The 16,544-nt window shown below is 43.4% G+C and overlaps 1 pseudogene; it reads right to left on the bottom strand.

The window, feature by feature from the left end:
* Positions 1–435: 435 nt before the first annotated feature.
* Positions 436–1,176, bottom strand: LOC101700351 (zinc finger CCHC domain-containing protein 17 pseudogene; annotated as a pseudogene).
* Between the last annotated feature and the right edge of the window lie 15,368 nt (positions 1,177–16,544).

Here is a 16,544-nt window from a genome sequence, read left to right as displayed (position 1 = left end):
GTAAAAGGTGAGCACCACTTCTCACCACACTCTCCCTTCTACTACCCCTTTCCCTCTGCTCCTGTGTGGCTGCAGCAGAGACCACAAGCCAACTGGCCCAAGACAGTCCATTAGGAAGGGGCAGTTGCTCCTCCAACTACAGCCAAGCTCAGCTCCACAGCAGTTCCTGTGGCTTTAGCCCAGATACTGCAAAGGAATCCAGCTCTGGCAGTGGCAGCTGGGTAAAGGGCCACCTGCCGAGTGAAGGAAGTGGGTGAATGAATGGTGGGCTGCAGGGTCACTTGCAAAGGGGTCAGGTGCAATAAGGAAACAACTCACTCAGGCAGCTGCTTTTGACCTCAACTCCCAAACCTGCCTGCTGCATGAGGGGAAACCATCTCCCAGAGGAGTGAAGTCACCAGGGGTGGGAGGCCAGATTCTCACCACTGAGTCTCTCCAGGGCCCAGGGCTTCAATGCGCAAAGCTCCTGGATCCATATTCCTTCACCCACCCACCTCCACTCTCTTCTACTCTCACTCCTTGCTTTTCTTTTTATGCTTCTTTTTCTTTTTCTTCTTCTTCGCTGCCTTGCTGTCTTTTGATGTGTTCCTTGCCCTTTTTCCAGTATCACTCTCAGAGTCTGAGCTTTCAGAGTCAGATGACTTCTTATCTCCAAGTTTCTTTTTCTCTTTTCCTTCTTTCTTTTCCTGGATGAATTTCTTGTGGGATTAGGCTTCTCAAATTCTGCTGACTTTGCCTCTTCTTTCTCCTCTTCCTCATCGGGTACCGGAGAATATTTGGTCCCACCTGGTTGCATGAAGCAGTCTTTTGCAAAGTGGCCTTTACAGCACACTTCTTGAAGGTAGTGTTAAGGACAGCCTCAAGGGTGATCTTCTGCCCAGTGTAATCCTGGAAGGACCGCCTCCTCCTCTCTTCTCGCTCAATAATAATGTTGTTGGGATCCAGATCTTTCCCAGTCCCTTGGTTGACAGCTTTCATGGAGAGGGATACTTTTATCCTATCATTTTCATCTCTCGGCCAATAAGCTTCACCCACACTTTGTCTCCGACATCTACTATCTCAAAGGGCTTATCCACCCAACAAGATGACATGTGAGTTCCATGGACCAGACCTTGCTTTTGACAGCCTGGGATTTTGATAAAGGCTCCATAGTCTGTCACCATAGCAACCTCTCCTTGGAAAATAGTGTAGAGATCAGGCAAGTTTTCCATGGTCTCAGGCCTTTCTGAATTCATCCTTACATTCAGTGGCTCCTCTGTTTCTCTTTGGCTAAAGCTAATGATGGTGTCTAGGTGTCTGCATTGCCAGAAAGGCCAAATCCTCTTAGCGCGCTCCCACCCACGAGACACAGCTGACATATTCTTTTGTAGGAGAAAAACTTCTCTCTGCTGTCTTAAATACTTCTGGATTTCCAGTGCATGTTGGTTAATTTTATTTGAGTCATTTGGGGCTTTGATTTGAGTCAGCACTTTAATAATTTACTCTTTCACTTAATGGGGCTGCAGCAGGGCTGAGACAGGCCTGGTTCCAGCGGTGTGAGCTCCCTGTTGTGGACAGCTATGGGCATCTTGTGCATGCTGCCAAGTAAATTACAGAGTAATAAATGTATAATGAGCTGGGCCGTCTGTAGGTGTGCTAAAAATGAACTCTGGATTAAGTAAGACGAGCCTTTCCACTGTGCAACCGGGGCGCCGACAAAAGCTTAGAATCCGCTGCTCAGGCTGTGTGCAGTGTGGGTTCACAACCCACCTGTACAACTGTAAACTGAATTATTGCAGAAGCTCTACCTTCTGAAGCAAATTAAACAGGTGAGATCCTCAGCAGCATTCCAAACCATGCGCCTTCTAATAGCTCTCTCAGTGTTACTCAAGATCGTCTCGTTTCATTCCTTTAGCAAGGTGTGGTCTGAACTGCTCCAGGACTGCCGGAGGGCGCAAAATGGTTAAACAGTAAAACCTCAAAGGCCTGCAGCTGTCGGGGTGGGGTGCACACAGGCAACGTGGAAGAAAACTGCATTTGCAAAGGGGAAAGAATGGTGTCGTGAGAATTTGCCCCCTTGCACTAAGTCCAATGGAGTCTGTGTCCTTTCTGATGAAAAGGAGAAAATTCACCGAAAGTTGCCAAAAAGTCTTGGAACATTCTAGAAAGACAATCCTGGAGGAAAGACAGCTCCTTTAGATTCGGGAGCAGGCAGAATTATTCAAGTACAGCACTGGGTGGCTGTCTTTCCAGTGTGATTAAGGACCAGTCATAAGCAGAGGTTCTGAGGCCCCTTCTCAGCTAGGATTTAAAAAATGGAAGATTCCACAAGAGGAAAAGCCTGCTTGTGATTCTCAAGAGTGGGACAGGAGCAGACACGCTTGGAAACCCCGAAATGACAAGACCTGATAATTCCAGACAAAACACAGGACCCAAACCATCCCTTCAGCTGTACACAGATCACTGTACATGGATCTTTATCTATGCTCCAACCTACAGAGTGGAAGCTACAGAGTGGGACAGACCCAGCAAACTGATTCGTTATTTATGTAAAAATCAAAACAATCCCTTTGGTGATTGTCACCCAGGGCAATCCCCATTTGTAGGCCATGGCTACAAATTCAGTGCATGGACTGCACTTAGGGATATTTGATGTCAGTTCTTTATTTATTTATTTTTGGTTTTTTGAGATGGTCTTGATGAGTAGTCCAGGCTGGCCTTGAACTCATAGGTATCTTCCTTCTTCAACCTCCTGAGGGCTGGGATTACAGGTGTGCACCACCACGCCCAGCCAATGATTCCTGTGTTTGAATCAAACTTTTCTCTACTTTTAAAACAGGAATAGAGAGCCTGGGAAAGCAGACTCCTTTGCCTGTGTGTTGCTGTCTGTGCTGATGTATTACGGGGTTTCCCAACCTTTAGAAGCGTGACCGGTAAAAGATGCCATTGCATTAGATGTGCTGCTCCTTCCGCTCCTTCTGCGGTATCCCTGTCTCCAATTCAGTCACCCCCAGGTAGGAAGGAAAGAGACTTGGGGCCCAGCCCTGTCTTCCATGCCCCAGCTGGAGGGGTCAGAGCAGGAATGGGTCATTTCACCAGCTCAGGAGGAAGTGAGTGGAAAGAATCATCCCTTCCCCTCTGCATGCTTCAGCCACACAGCCGGTGTCCTTGTCAGGCCCCAAGCCCTGCTCCATCGGTGCCCAGCCCTCGGAGGGTCAGGAGCACTCTCGCAGCCCCCGGGCCTCCCCGTCAGGATGAGGTGTGGTTTGGGAATCAGGACCCAGGCTTTATTAATTCACCCACAAACACTGAACTCCTGTCATGAGACACAAACACAGAGCAAAGCTTTAGGACCCTGACTTGAAAACTGAGCAATTGAACAAGACTGTGGGCTCCCTGGGGTTCATAGTGAACCCCCAAGGTTCGGAGCCCAAGGGGGCTCCATGCTGGAAGAACCATGGTGTCACTTAGGGGCCTTCTGAACTTGATGCTCTTCTGTCATGCAGAGGGTAGAGTAGAGATGCCTGTCTCTGAAGATGAGAAGATGCCAGAGAGCTGTGCAGGCGGGCAATGAAATCCTACAGAGTGTGGCATTTGGTCAAGCGTTTGACACAGGCCAGGAGCACTCCACTCACTTCCTGTGCCTGTCTCATCACCCGGCTGTGCCACCTGAGGCCCGACTGTGCCCCACTTTACAAACTTAACCCACTGAACCTCCAAGCAACCTGCAGAGAGAGAAGATTATTGCCCTCCCTTTACAGATAAGGACACAGAGACTCAGAGAGGTTGTCACCTGCCCAGGGACACACAGCAGGGCAGAGGGAGAGCCTGGATTCTAAGCCTGACTCCATGCTCCTGACCCCGGTGCCACCCGAGTGTTGGTCCCTGGAGCAAGTGTGGGGTTTGCCTTTTCTGTCTCCAGGCTCCAGCAGCAGAAGGTCCTCCTGCCTCCTGCCTGCCTGTGAGACAAGGGAGCAGACCACAGGGAAAGGAAAAGGAAATTCACACCTCCAGGTCATAACTTCAAGGGCATCCGTCTTTGGTGGGCCTTGGTTTTACGCACCTGCAAAATCGGGCTGACGGAGCCCACTTTGGAGGGGAGTTGTGCACGTGCTGTCTGGTGACATCCAGCAGGCAGACAGGTCACACCTCCAGGGATGGAGATTTACTGGGCTGGGGTCGGCCACCCTCCTCCCTCGAGGCCCCCAGGGCCTCTGCAGTACCTGGGAAGCTGCCGCTAATTGGTTCTGATGACGACACAGGCCAGCTGGGCCACGGAGACAGGATCAGCAGAAGCCAGTAGCACTGGCACTCAGTGCTGGCCTAGTTATTTCCAAGGACAAATAGGCGAATAAATACACTAATTCATATGGGTTTAATGAAAACACAGCTTGCATTGAGAAAGTAAATGATGCTCTCCTTGATCTCCCTGTAAAAGGTGGATTGAAAAGGAATTTCCTAATCCTTTTTCTGATCCCTCCATACATCCAACCCCTTGGGCAAAATTCTTTGCCTTACTTGTAACAAATTAGCAGGAAACAAATGTATCGAATGCAACATGCTCAGTACAAGATCAAATGAGCTGTTGCTCCTTCCCAGTAAGTTCCACAAATAACAACTCTAGGACAACAAGTGATGTCGGGGCAGAGGAGGATCCCATCTGTGGAGTCATCTTGTAGGTCTGAAACTCATCGAATGGAGAAGCGGCTTTGGCACATTTTCAGAATGTCTAAGTGGCACACAATTATTTTGGCGAGAAAGTCAGAAAATAATTATCCAAAACGTTGCTGCTGTCCAGATAGTGACAAACGATGGTAAATGTTAATACCTAGCAGCTACTGATCATTCTATATAAAACTATTTTAATAGTCATGATAGAGGTCGGGCTAAGTGAAATGAATGAGAGAAAAGGAGAAAGAGAAAGGAAAGGTAAGGCAAGAGGGGATACGTTTTTCTCATCTGATTGTACAAAGGCTCAATTACTCTCTTTTACACTTCATTTCCTCTACGCCTCTATATTTAAACAGCTCATGAATGGGTCCCTCATGCCTGGGAATATTGTCTATCAGGGTCCATATCTGAAAACCCCACACCTCTGCCGGAGCTCCTGACCCTCTTCCGTGGCGGGGCTGATTGATCTCATTAATTGGCAAAAGCTATTTATTTCTTCTTTAATAAATACTTCTTAATTCAATTAATCTCCCTCTCAGAGCATATGCTAAATTTAGAGATGGCGTTTCAACTGTGTGGGCACCATGATGCAGGAGGATTTCTATAATAGCAAATTCATTCTTTCCAGAACATTAGCCCAGAATTTTTAATAACCTGGCAGGAGCAATCAGGTCTGCACGCCACTGCTACAATGGCTAAGTCTCTGGCCCAATTTATTCTCTTATGCAGATATCCACTCTAACTAATTCACGCGTTTGAAATGTATCAGTTTTAAATTGGGAATTTAGAGGTCTTGTCGATCGAAAGCCGTAAAGTAGTATGCTCCAATTTCAGGCATGTCTAATGGAAATCTTATTCCTAAACTGTTATTAAATTACTTGAATATTGTGCTTTTGGTTTCTGTGACCTATTACACACTGTGACATCTTCATTTAAATGGCATCGTGGGCCATCTTTTCAACAACATATTAAAAGTAATAGAGTTATCTGTAATAAAGGAAGTCATTTCCTAACAGTTCTAAATTGAACAAATTCCTTTTTTTTTTCCTTTTACTTTTCCCACCTCCTTTCTGTATTAGGTGATCAGGATTAAATAATCAACAAATGTTCATTAAATGTCATAACGGTCTGGGGAGTTTCCTGGCAAAGATGGATTGAAAGTGGCTTGCTAATTCTCTTTTTTCCCCTTCTCATCCCTATGCATATTCAACTCTTTATTCCTGCATGTTCTAATTATTCTCAGTCATCAAAATGAAAATACAGTTCTTGAAGTTTACAGGGGAAAAAAGAAAACACTCTAAATTTGCATGTATGAGAATTCCATGTAACAGGCATTTGCATCTGGATATCAGATAGTAAAAGAAGTTCCAGCAAAATTGAAAATTCGGCTACAATCCCCCTTCCTCCCTCTCCAAAGGAAAGGAAGCCCCTTCCTTGTTCTTGCACATAGCAAGTGAGCTGTTTGCTTTCTGGGCCAGGCTCAGATGCACCAATGTCCTCCGCCTCAGATCTCCTCATGAAGCAAACAGAAGGTGTGGACTTGCTCGTTTGGTTAAACAAAGGTGCTTCTTTTCTCTAAAAAAAAAAAAAAAAAAAAAAATCAGTTATTAAGGTGCATTTAAAAAGCTGGAGACAGGAAAATAGCCCAAAACTGGGGAGCACAACCCTTACATTTACATCAATGGAGAAATAAGTCAAAATCCATATATCCAGGCTATGGAATATTAAGCATTTTTTTAAAAAGAAGGATACAGAACTGTATGTCTGAAATGGGAAAATTTGTCCATGACATTATAATTTTCCACAAATACTGAAAAAATACAGCATAATCTAATAAATATGAAGTGTAATGACTAATCATGGAGCACCCATGGTTTCGACAGCACTTCATGAAAGCCCAGAATCCTCACCACTTTGAGGCCTGAGCGTGTCCTGGTGTCATCCTCTCCCATCTCTCCTCAGAATTTTGGGATATCCTGAATGTTGGCCTTATTTCCCTATATTCTTTGGAAAATTATTATTTTGCAACATCCATTAAAACATTTGTTAGGGTGGGGTCTTGTGTCTTCAAAGTGCAGAGGAATGAAGTACAACTTTGATATTCTTTTATAATTTACTTTTCCACTCAAAAATAAATTAGTGACATTCTTTTACATTGCTGTGTGTCCTACACTTCCTCTTGTCACCCGCCTTGTGGTATCCCACTGTAAGTATGTGTCCCACCTCTGCAAATAGTCACCTCCCAATGGGTCTTCTGGTTTCTTGAAGCTTTTATTATTGCAAAGAATGCTACTGTGAATGTTCTTGAATAATTTCTTACCAATCTGGTGATAGGTTAATGTGCTTTTAGTTTGCATTTCCTTAGTTACCACTGAGATTGTGTATCTTTTCATATTTTTGTAAGTCATTCATGCTCTTTTTCATAAGTGCCTGGTGCCTATTTTGCTATTGCCTTAGTATCAATTTTTAAAATCTGACTTGCAGGGTATCTTTCTTCTAAAACAAAAGTTTGATACTTCACAATTTCACCTTTAAATTTTGATTTTAGGGAAAAAGGGCTGAAGAAAGGGTTACTTTTCATTCCCCCCATATGTGGATAACAAGTTGGTCCCCAGTTATGACTTATTGGAAATGATGCTATTTCTGCTCACTTGTAGTGTGCTAGCTCTGATACACTGAGCCCTTGTGTATGTGAGTCTATTCGGGGTTCTCTCTTGTGTGGCTCTGATCTATTTGTCGATTCCTGAACTAATGCCAAACCATCTTAATTACTCTGTCGCTTCTTGTTAGCTGGTAAGGCATAAAGCCCCACACCTTTGCTCAGAATTTACTTAGAAAATATTTTAAATGTAGGTGACTTTAATATAAATGACTTTTAAAAAGACAAATAAATGACAAAAGGGAAATTAAAATTAAGGCCATCTTCTCAAGCTCTGTAAAAAATGAAGCTTTGGTTGGGATTGAAATGTATTCCTAAATCAATTTGGAAAATTAATAGCTTTAAAATATCAAAGTACTCTATCTATGAACATGGTATATCTCCCTGTGTAATTGTATGATAATAGACTTATTCATTTTCTCCTCAAACCTATGTGTCTTTTTATATTTTCCTCTTATGAGGCTATTTATTACCTTAAATGTTTAAAATCATATTTTTTGACAATGATATCCTTATTCTCTCAATTTCCAGTATCTTAAAGTCTCTTCGTTTTGGTAGGAATATAGCAGGACTTTTCTTTGTTTATTGAGGTCTCTATTTGGCTGTCATATCTTTTTCTGAAGTTTTATGTTTAATCCTTCAGAAAATTTCTGTGTTTTATGTCTATTGTAAAAAGCACATAGCTTGGTTTATCCTTAAAATCCAGGCTGAAAATCCAGTTTAATCTCAACTAGAGAATTTAGCCTATTAAAATATTCCTATTGCTTTGCTTTGTGTTATTTTCCTGCTTTTTTTTTTCTGCTTCCTTTTGCATTTGATGTTTTCTTCTTCATCACTAGTTTAGAAATCATGTTATTCCTATTCTTTTAGTGGTCACTATAGACATTTTAACATTTATACTTAATGCATGAAGTTGATAACCTTAGAATTTGCTCAGATGATCTTTTTCCTGAAGCTGAAATTTATTTCCCATATTAATGCAGCCCCTGTTCTGTTCTCCCAGGATCTTCAGCCCCTAGTTCTGTGTGGACCTAGCACAAGTTCATCCACAGACCTTTGTGAAATCAGAGAAGTGAGAGAAGGAAGCCTGCACACTTGGGCACAGCTTTACCAGGATGCAAATGACCAGGGTTTATCTGTCTCCCTGTACCTCGCCTGCCCTGACCAAGTTGGCTCTACAAAGGTTCAGAGTGTAGCCGTCAGGAGCTGCACCGATAGATATTCTAGGTACTTGGGCTCAGTCTATGGTTGTAAGATTATAAAGTTCTCGTCAGAGAAGGGAACTCTGAGGCTGTGAGAGAGGAAGTGGCTGAGGTCACACAGGAGTCAGTTGGCAGAACCAGAAATAGACTCCAGGTCGCACTCTCAGTTCATACAGGCTTCATGTTCTGTGCGGGGGGGGGGGGGGGGAGTTCAACAGACACCATATTTATTGATGCACAAGGATGCCAGAGAATTATTTTCCTATGAGCAGTTCTTTTTTCTACCCTCCCCTCTCCCTCTTCTACTAACTGGTTTGATGACTTGGAATATCCCAGACTGGCAAGAGCCACAGCCACCCAACTCACAGCTGCAGCCCGTCTTGTGATTTCCTCTATGCTCGCCTCTGCCTGTCGGTTTCTTCTAGCCCTGTGTGCTGAGTATGGGAAAAGTCTGCGTGGAAGACATCTTTTCTTCAGCAGTTTGGGAGCTGTCTTGGCGAACCTCCCCGCTGGACAGCGGCAGGCACAATCTTCACAAGGGCTTGGTCTGACATGCTTTCAAGACCATTTCTGGAAACCACTGGCAGTGAGATGCAGTTCACCTTGAACTTGATTCCCACTCTGCTCTGAAGTCCCCAAGATTGAGACCTCAAGGAGCAGAGAAAGTGTGGAATCTCTGTCCCCAGATGACTTGGGAGAAGACATTTGTCCTTCCTCATTTTTTTGTCAGTGTGTAAAACTTTTCTTCCCTGGTGGGGCCTGGGAGGCCCTACACACAATCCCCTAAAGGAGACCGAGCACTCCATGTGGTAGGGCAGAAATGAGTACAAGCTGAACTCACTTCTTTCTGGTGGCTCTCTTTCCCAGAAATAAGGGGTTATAGAGAAAACACAGATGGAATCTAAGTCTGGTGAGAATTGCAGAACCTCATGGTTTCGCTGGGTCAGGAACAGTGTAAAAATAGGATGAATCCTGGCCAGGAAAATGGAGACAAGTGAAGGTTAGGAAAACGCATTGTAAAATTTCACTTTTTCCAACTTCCTACTTCATTTTCCTCTTTCTGTCTGAGTCACTTGTTTCTCCCATGGCACTGTGTGAGCCCACCAGAGCACTGGAGTCTAGGAGCTCAGGTGGGGGCTTCTCAAAGGTCTGATTATAAAGAGGTGCAGTAAAAATAGGTCCTAGAAGTGGGCAGGACACCCACAGAGCTGGCCAGACAAATTCCTGCAATTCAGGAACCCACTCCCTCAACTCAAAACATGGCCATGAGGCCCACAGGGCAGACACAAGAGGTCCTAGGAAGAGGAAGAACTGAAGTCACTCAGAAGGCTCCTGCTATCCCAGACAAGCAAACAACTACCTGGTTTTTTGCCACAAAGGGAACATTCTTGTGATCTGTTGTGAACACTTATGTTAATTTTCCTGCAGGCGATCCTGCTTGTTTCCATTTAGATCCTCATTTTTTTCTTCAAATGATCCCATTGTATTTTAGGATCACAGAGTCAAACAGAGGACTGGGAGGATAACATTTGTCTGTCATAAGGGGCATAGAAATCTCCTTTTAAAAGGTGCCCCAAAGAAATTCAGAAACCAAGGTTGGCAATAGGGAAAGTAATCCACACTTTAAAATTTTTTTCTTTGTATAATTAGTGTTCTTTGAGGTTGTAACCAATCACTCAAGCTCTTTTATCCCCAAAACTGGGCCTTTTCTTAATCAGGAACAAGATGGGCCCCATGATAGCAGAGAGCAAGGAGGTGCCTTTTCAGATGTTAGAATTAAACTCAAGAATGTCCAGGTGTCCTCAGCTACCCGCCGGAACTCCTGTCATCTCCATGTGACAGCACCTTCTCTCCTCTGTCTTTCTCATTCATATAACTCTACAAAAGGTGTTCCCTATTGTGCCAGGTGTGTGACCGAGGTTGACTACCCTGACCTCTGACCTGTTTCTCAATCTGTCTTGCATGTCACTCATCATATTAGGTACCATTCCCAAATTCCTGTGAATGAAAATACAAGGCCTGATAAAAAAAAAAAAAACATGGTTGTGTGTGTTTAATTTTTTAAAAAATTACTACAGTAAAAGTACATTGCCATTAATCTCCCTCCAAATCTTCCCTCTCATTTCAAATACTTATCGAGTTGTTCTTGCCACTTTCTGGAGCAGTTCCAGAAGTCTCTTTCCTGAGTGTCTTTAAGGTGTGTGATCAAGAATATGGTGACTATTGCTGCCCAGTGCCATCTGATGCAAAGGCAGGCTGGTAACATGGCCCCGTGCCCTCATCCACCTTATTTGCCAGATCAGGCACTGTACAACTTCTGGCTCTTCCTCAAAGTCAAAATGACCACGAGAAGGAGACCTTTTGAATCAATTTAAGACACAGAGGCAATCATGACAGTATAAACTAAAGACCGCCAGAGAAGAGGACTTCTAGAACTGCTTCACAAAGTGGCCAGAATGATAAGTGTGTTTGAAGCAAGGGGGGAATATTTTGAGGGGGATTCATGACAATGTGTCTATTACTGTAATAACTCTTAAAGACTTAAACATCCACCATACTTCGTATCACACCGCATGGAACCACCTCATTTTGGGTTAGCAGGCAGCTCTTGGTCCAATACATGGCATCCAGAATAGGAGAGGGTGGAGCTTAAAACAAAAATGCCTACCTGTCTTGTAGTGGGTCCTGTGTAGACACCCTAAATCTGTTAATGACAGGGAGTACCTGATAGCTTTCATAGACTTGAATTAATTAGGTAAAAAGCTCTGTTACCCACTGTGTAAGAAATGACAGCTCTGAAGATGAGGTTGCTGGAGCACCCGCAATCTTCCCTGGGATCCCCATCTTTTTGTTAGGGTTGTGCCCATGTATAAGGACACATTGAGTGGGCTGAGGCTTCTCTAGATGAGGCCAATGGCAACCCCTGTCCACCAAGGAGAGTATGGGTGCATTCATGGATCACAAGTGGACCCATTCATTGTCACATGGTTCCCTGCACAGGGTTCCTCCCGATACTACAATCATGCCCAAGGTGTGTGTGCATTCAGCAAAGGCAAATAGCCTCTGTCATCCATGGGAAGGAAATCCCAAAGCCCGAGCATGAGCATCCATATCATCTTTGAAAGATGAATCAAGAATGCTTTGCTGCACGATGATGCCCAGACTTTCATGACCTCTTCATCACCAAATGGTTTATAAAGCAGTCCCTGGCTTCCTTGAGGTTTCCAATACATCCACCTCTGCAGCTATGTAGCATTTGTCATCTAAGTGACCCGATTTCATGCCTGTCTTCCTCACTAAATGCTGGAGTCCTTAAGCGAAGGCAGCATAGCTTAGCATTCCCTAGGCTCAGGAACTGGCCCAGGACCTGGCAGGGAATGGCAGACAATTGATAGTGTGTGGATGGATAAGTGATGGGTAGATATTTAATAATGAGGGTTGGAAAGAAAAGAAAGAAAGGACTGGAAGGGAAGGAAAGGTGGGAGGAAGAGAGGAAGGAAGGAAGGGAGGAAGACCATTTCACTGTGTATTAGGAAAGGCAGATTCCACGCTTCAGCATTTCCCAGGGGTTTAAGCCAAGGGGAGGGAACAGAAAGCAACCCCACTAAGCTCCTACTTGCAGAACCCCAGGGGACCCATTGGTTAGGTTTCCCTTTAGCCCTTCCATGGTGGTTCCCCAGGGATGGGCCCCAGCAAGTCAGGGACCTGGTTAGGTGTGCAGTGCGGGCCTCTCCCCAACCTTCTGCAGCAGAAATGGGGTAGGAACCAGCAGTTTGTTTCCATTAGCCCTGTGAGTGATGATGACCCATTCTCAAATCAGAGGAAATCCCCTGAGGGTGCTGCAGTGCTGGGGGCTGTCCTGGTAGGTGGGATTTTCTAGCTAGGGGGAGGTGTTAAATGTCTGGTTGCCCCATGTGTCCATTTTCAGCATCTCACACCAAGTGGGTTCTTCACCTACTCCGAAGTCATGCATCAGTGGTCTGAACCCTTGATGAGAATATATGAAGAAAAGGAATGGAGGGAAAGGAAGAGAAGGGAAGAGGAAGTGAAAAAAGGAGGGAAAGAGAAGGGGAGGGGAGGGGAGGGGAGGGAAGGAGCAGTATTTGTCTCCAGGCCACACAGCATCAGACAGAGAAGTGGAACGTCTCTCAGCAGTCTCTTGCCTGGCTGTGTGTCCTGCCAGCCCCGCCTCCCAGCTGCAGCAACCTCTTCCTCTAACACAGGGGTTCAGGACAGTCCCAGTCCCCAAGAGATTCTCATGCCTACGTTCGTTAATGTTGGTTTCTGCTCAACTACCAAAGCTTCCTGGAGCTCAGTGTGAGCCCGGGAACCAACTCAGCACTGGTCTGTGTTCTGCAATCCATTGGGAATTCCAAGTCCTGAGACCGCATTTTCTCTGATAATTTACATCTGGCCTTCTGGAACAGACCTACAACGTCCATGCTTTCACTTTGTTTTCTAATTGATGGTAATTTTTAGAGCACTTTTAAGACCAAAGCAAGGTGGACAAGACACAGATTTCTCTTATCTCTCACCAGGCACAGCCTCCTCCCCACTATCAGCTCCTGCACCAAGAGGCACCAAGTTAGCACAGTGACCCTACACGGACACGACACTGTCAGCCAAGGCTCTAGTTCACCCTCAGTGGGTGCTTATGTGGGATCACACGAGTCTGTAATAGCAGGTGGCCACCTCCACCACAGCCACATCGTGAGTCCTTTCATTGCCTTAAAAATCCTCCCTGTTCTGCCTACACATCCTTGTCTCTCCTGACACCTGGAACCCTCTGATCCTTTTCTTTGCTCCATAAGCTGCCTTGTCCAGAATGTCACGTACGGTACTCTCAATGATACAGTATGCAGCCTTTTCACATAGTAATGTGTGCTTACGTTTCCTTCATGTCTTTCCATGGCTTGATAGTTCACCCTTTTAAAGCATGGAGTGGTTTTCCGTTGTCTGGATGTTCATTTTTCCATTTATCTGGTGAACAACATCCTAGTACTCCCATGTGTGGACAACTATGAGTAAAGCTGCTGTCGACATCTGTGTTCAGGTTTCTGTGTAGACGTAAATTTGCGACTGGTTTTGGTAAACACCATGTTGTGTGATTACACAGCTGTACGGCTAGAGTAAAAAGCGTGCCGACGCCCTCTAACAAGGCTGCACCGCCCGGCCAACCCAGCAGCGCTGACTGAGAGTTCCGGGTGTTCCCTCCCCTCACAACCCTTCAGTGTTGCCATCATTTGGGATTTTTGCCATTGTGGCAGGTGTGCAGTGATAGCCCATGCTAATTTGCAATCCTTTGACGGCAGATGATGTTGAACAACCTTTAATGTGTTTATTTGACATCTGTATATTTTCTTTGATGAAGTGTCTGTTCTTTTATGCTTTTTTTATTTTATAAAGAAATAGAACAAAAATCCCATAATCAAATAATAAGAGAATAACAATAGCTATGACCCTGTGTATCATTATCTTCAAAGTAGTTACTCAGAGTACAAGACCTAAACCAAAAAGATTCTCACAAAGAAGAAACAAACAAATAATAACACAAATCTTTCCTACCAACAAACTAAGATAAACTAGCAGTATAAATGAAACCAATTAGCATATATATTGGAATATTTTTAAACAACGGAATTTGTAATTTGGGGAAGTATTTGAACTTCTCCCTACTTCTTATTTTTCTTGCTTCTGTTTTGGTCTTTATTTGTATATATAAAGAAACCATGTGCTATTTGAGATTGTGCCTGACATTTCACTTAACATTATGTTCTCAAGTTGCATCCATGTATCTATGAATGCCTCGTTTATCTTTCTTTATGACAGAGTAGTACTCCATTGTGTGTAAATACCACATTATCCTTATCCATTCATCTGTTGATGAACGTATACACTGTTTCCAAGATCTAGCTATTCTCAATTGTTCTGCTATAAACATGGGTGTGCATGTATCCCTATAATATGGAGAGGGCAAACGGAACCTCTACTTCTAGTTTTTTTGAGGACTCTCCACACTGATTTCCACAGTGGTTGTACTAGCTCACGTGCCCACCAACAGTGGAGTGGAGTTCCTTTTTCCACACACCCTTGGTAGCATTTGTTATTGTTAGTTTTTTTGATTACCATTCTTTCAGGGGTGTGATGGTATCGCAGTGTAGTTTTAATTCACATTTATCGGCTGGCCAGTGATGATGAGCATTTTCCATGTGTTTACTGGCCATTTGTACTACTATGCTTTTTATTCTACCAAAAATGAGATTTTTGACAGCAAAAATCTCCGCATAGAATGTTACAATGTTTCTCTTTTTTTTGACATTTCTTTTGGATCAGTTTTCTCAAAAACTAAAACTACAACTTTATTTTATGAAGCTAAAAATAAATAAACTTAAATATTTGGCACACCAATAGTAGTCTAATTGGTTTTGATTTAAATTAATTTTCAAAACAATCTTTGTCATATACTTTCCTTTTAAAAAATGAATCAATTGTCACATGACAATTTCCAACATAAGCTGACCCAATTTGGGTTCTTCATAAAGGTTTTTGTTAATTCTATGAGGAAAATCAAATGAGTTATCTCAAATACACTTTGTAAATGTACACAGCTGCGTGGGTAATATTATTACTGTGATGGTTAATTTTATGTCTCTCTGGTCACACTGAAGCATGCCTCACAGGTCATTATGTCTGTGTGAGCATCTCTGGAAGACATCAGCTGGAGCATCATCAGACCCAGCAAAGGGGTCACCCTCACCAACGTGAGTGGGCATCACGCCATCTGTTGAGGGCCTGGAAGAAGAAAAAGGAGAAAGGAGGAAGACGCTGAGTGCATGCTCCTGCTCTTCTTGAGTTGGGACATTCTTTTTCTCCTTCCACTGGACACCAGGCCCTGAGCTGGGCACCATCTGCTGGGTCTCTAGGTTGTGAACAGCAGATCCTGGGGCCTTCAGCCTCTCTATTCTCACGAGCCAATTGATCTCCTTACAATAAATCTCTATTGATCTATATAGGTACCTATTGGTTCTGTTTCTCTAGAGAATCCAAACTATTACAATTTCTAATAAATACTCATGTCACTGAGAAGCTTCTTACCCATGGGGAATAGTCACAGTTTAGTGGCCTGACTTCAGCTATGTGCACAAAATATCTGTAAAGCGCTTAAACATATTCCACAGCTTGCGTCTTTCCATCTTGGTAATAGACAAATATCTGTCCCCTGACAGACCCAAACACTCATTTGCATGAATACATCAAATTCTGTCTTGTCCGTAGTGGGCATTTGGGGGTTTTTTCAATTGTTTTCTAAAAACCTCATTCTAATGAAGGACATTATACACGCACACACAGACTTCCTTACATCAGGAGTTATCTCTGCAGGGTTTCCTCGAAATCACAAGCAAAAGGTCGCACTTTCTACAGCTTGACTCACACTCACAGCAATGCTGACGTTCACCAAGGCCTCTTCTGAGATTTCACTGTCATATCTCATAATTTATTTTAATGTTCAGCTTTTACCTTCTACTGAACTTAGATTTTTTTTGCACTCAGTGATTTTTTGAATTGAATTGTTTGCCAATTTTTGCTATTTCTTTTGTATTAATGTGTAAGAGCTCTTCACATATTAAAAATGTAACCATTCTTTCCCATTTATTACAAATATTATCTGAAGATATAGTTTGTATTTAAATAATTGCCTTCTTTCTTAAAAATACTTTTCAAATTGATACAGAACTAGAGGTCACTGAATGATGACCCCCATATAGATATTTCCTGTCTTCAACAATTATCAGATGCTACCAGTCTGGCTCCCACTCTCAGATGCACTTTGATGTGTTATTGTTTTTGTAAGCAAAATTCATTTCCCCATAAATACTGATGCATGCATCTCTAATTAAAACAGACGTTTTGACACATAACTATTTTGACACATGTACCATTCTTCCAACTTAGCCACCTCTAATGCTAGGACAATTTCACATGAAGATCCTTTTGGATGACATATTCCCATTTCAAAATCACTCATCACTGCT

The sequence above is a fragment of the Heterocephalus glaber genome, unplaced genomic scaffold (assembly GCF_053883595.1).
Source record: "Heterocephalus glaber isolate CG9 unplaced genomic scaffold, H.glaber_assembly_v1.0 deba00001610, whole genome shotgun sequence".
Lineage (NCBI taxonomy): Eukaryota > Metazoa > Chordata > Mammalia > Rodentia > Bathyergidae > Heterocephalus > Heterocephalus glaber.
The sequence above is the reverse complement of the archived record's forward strand: the minus strand, read 5'-3'. Positions and strand labels throughout refer to the sequence as shown.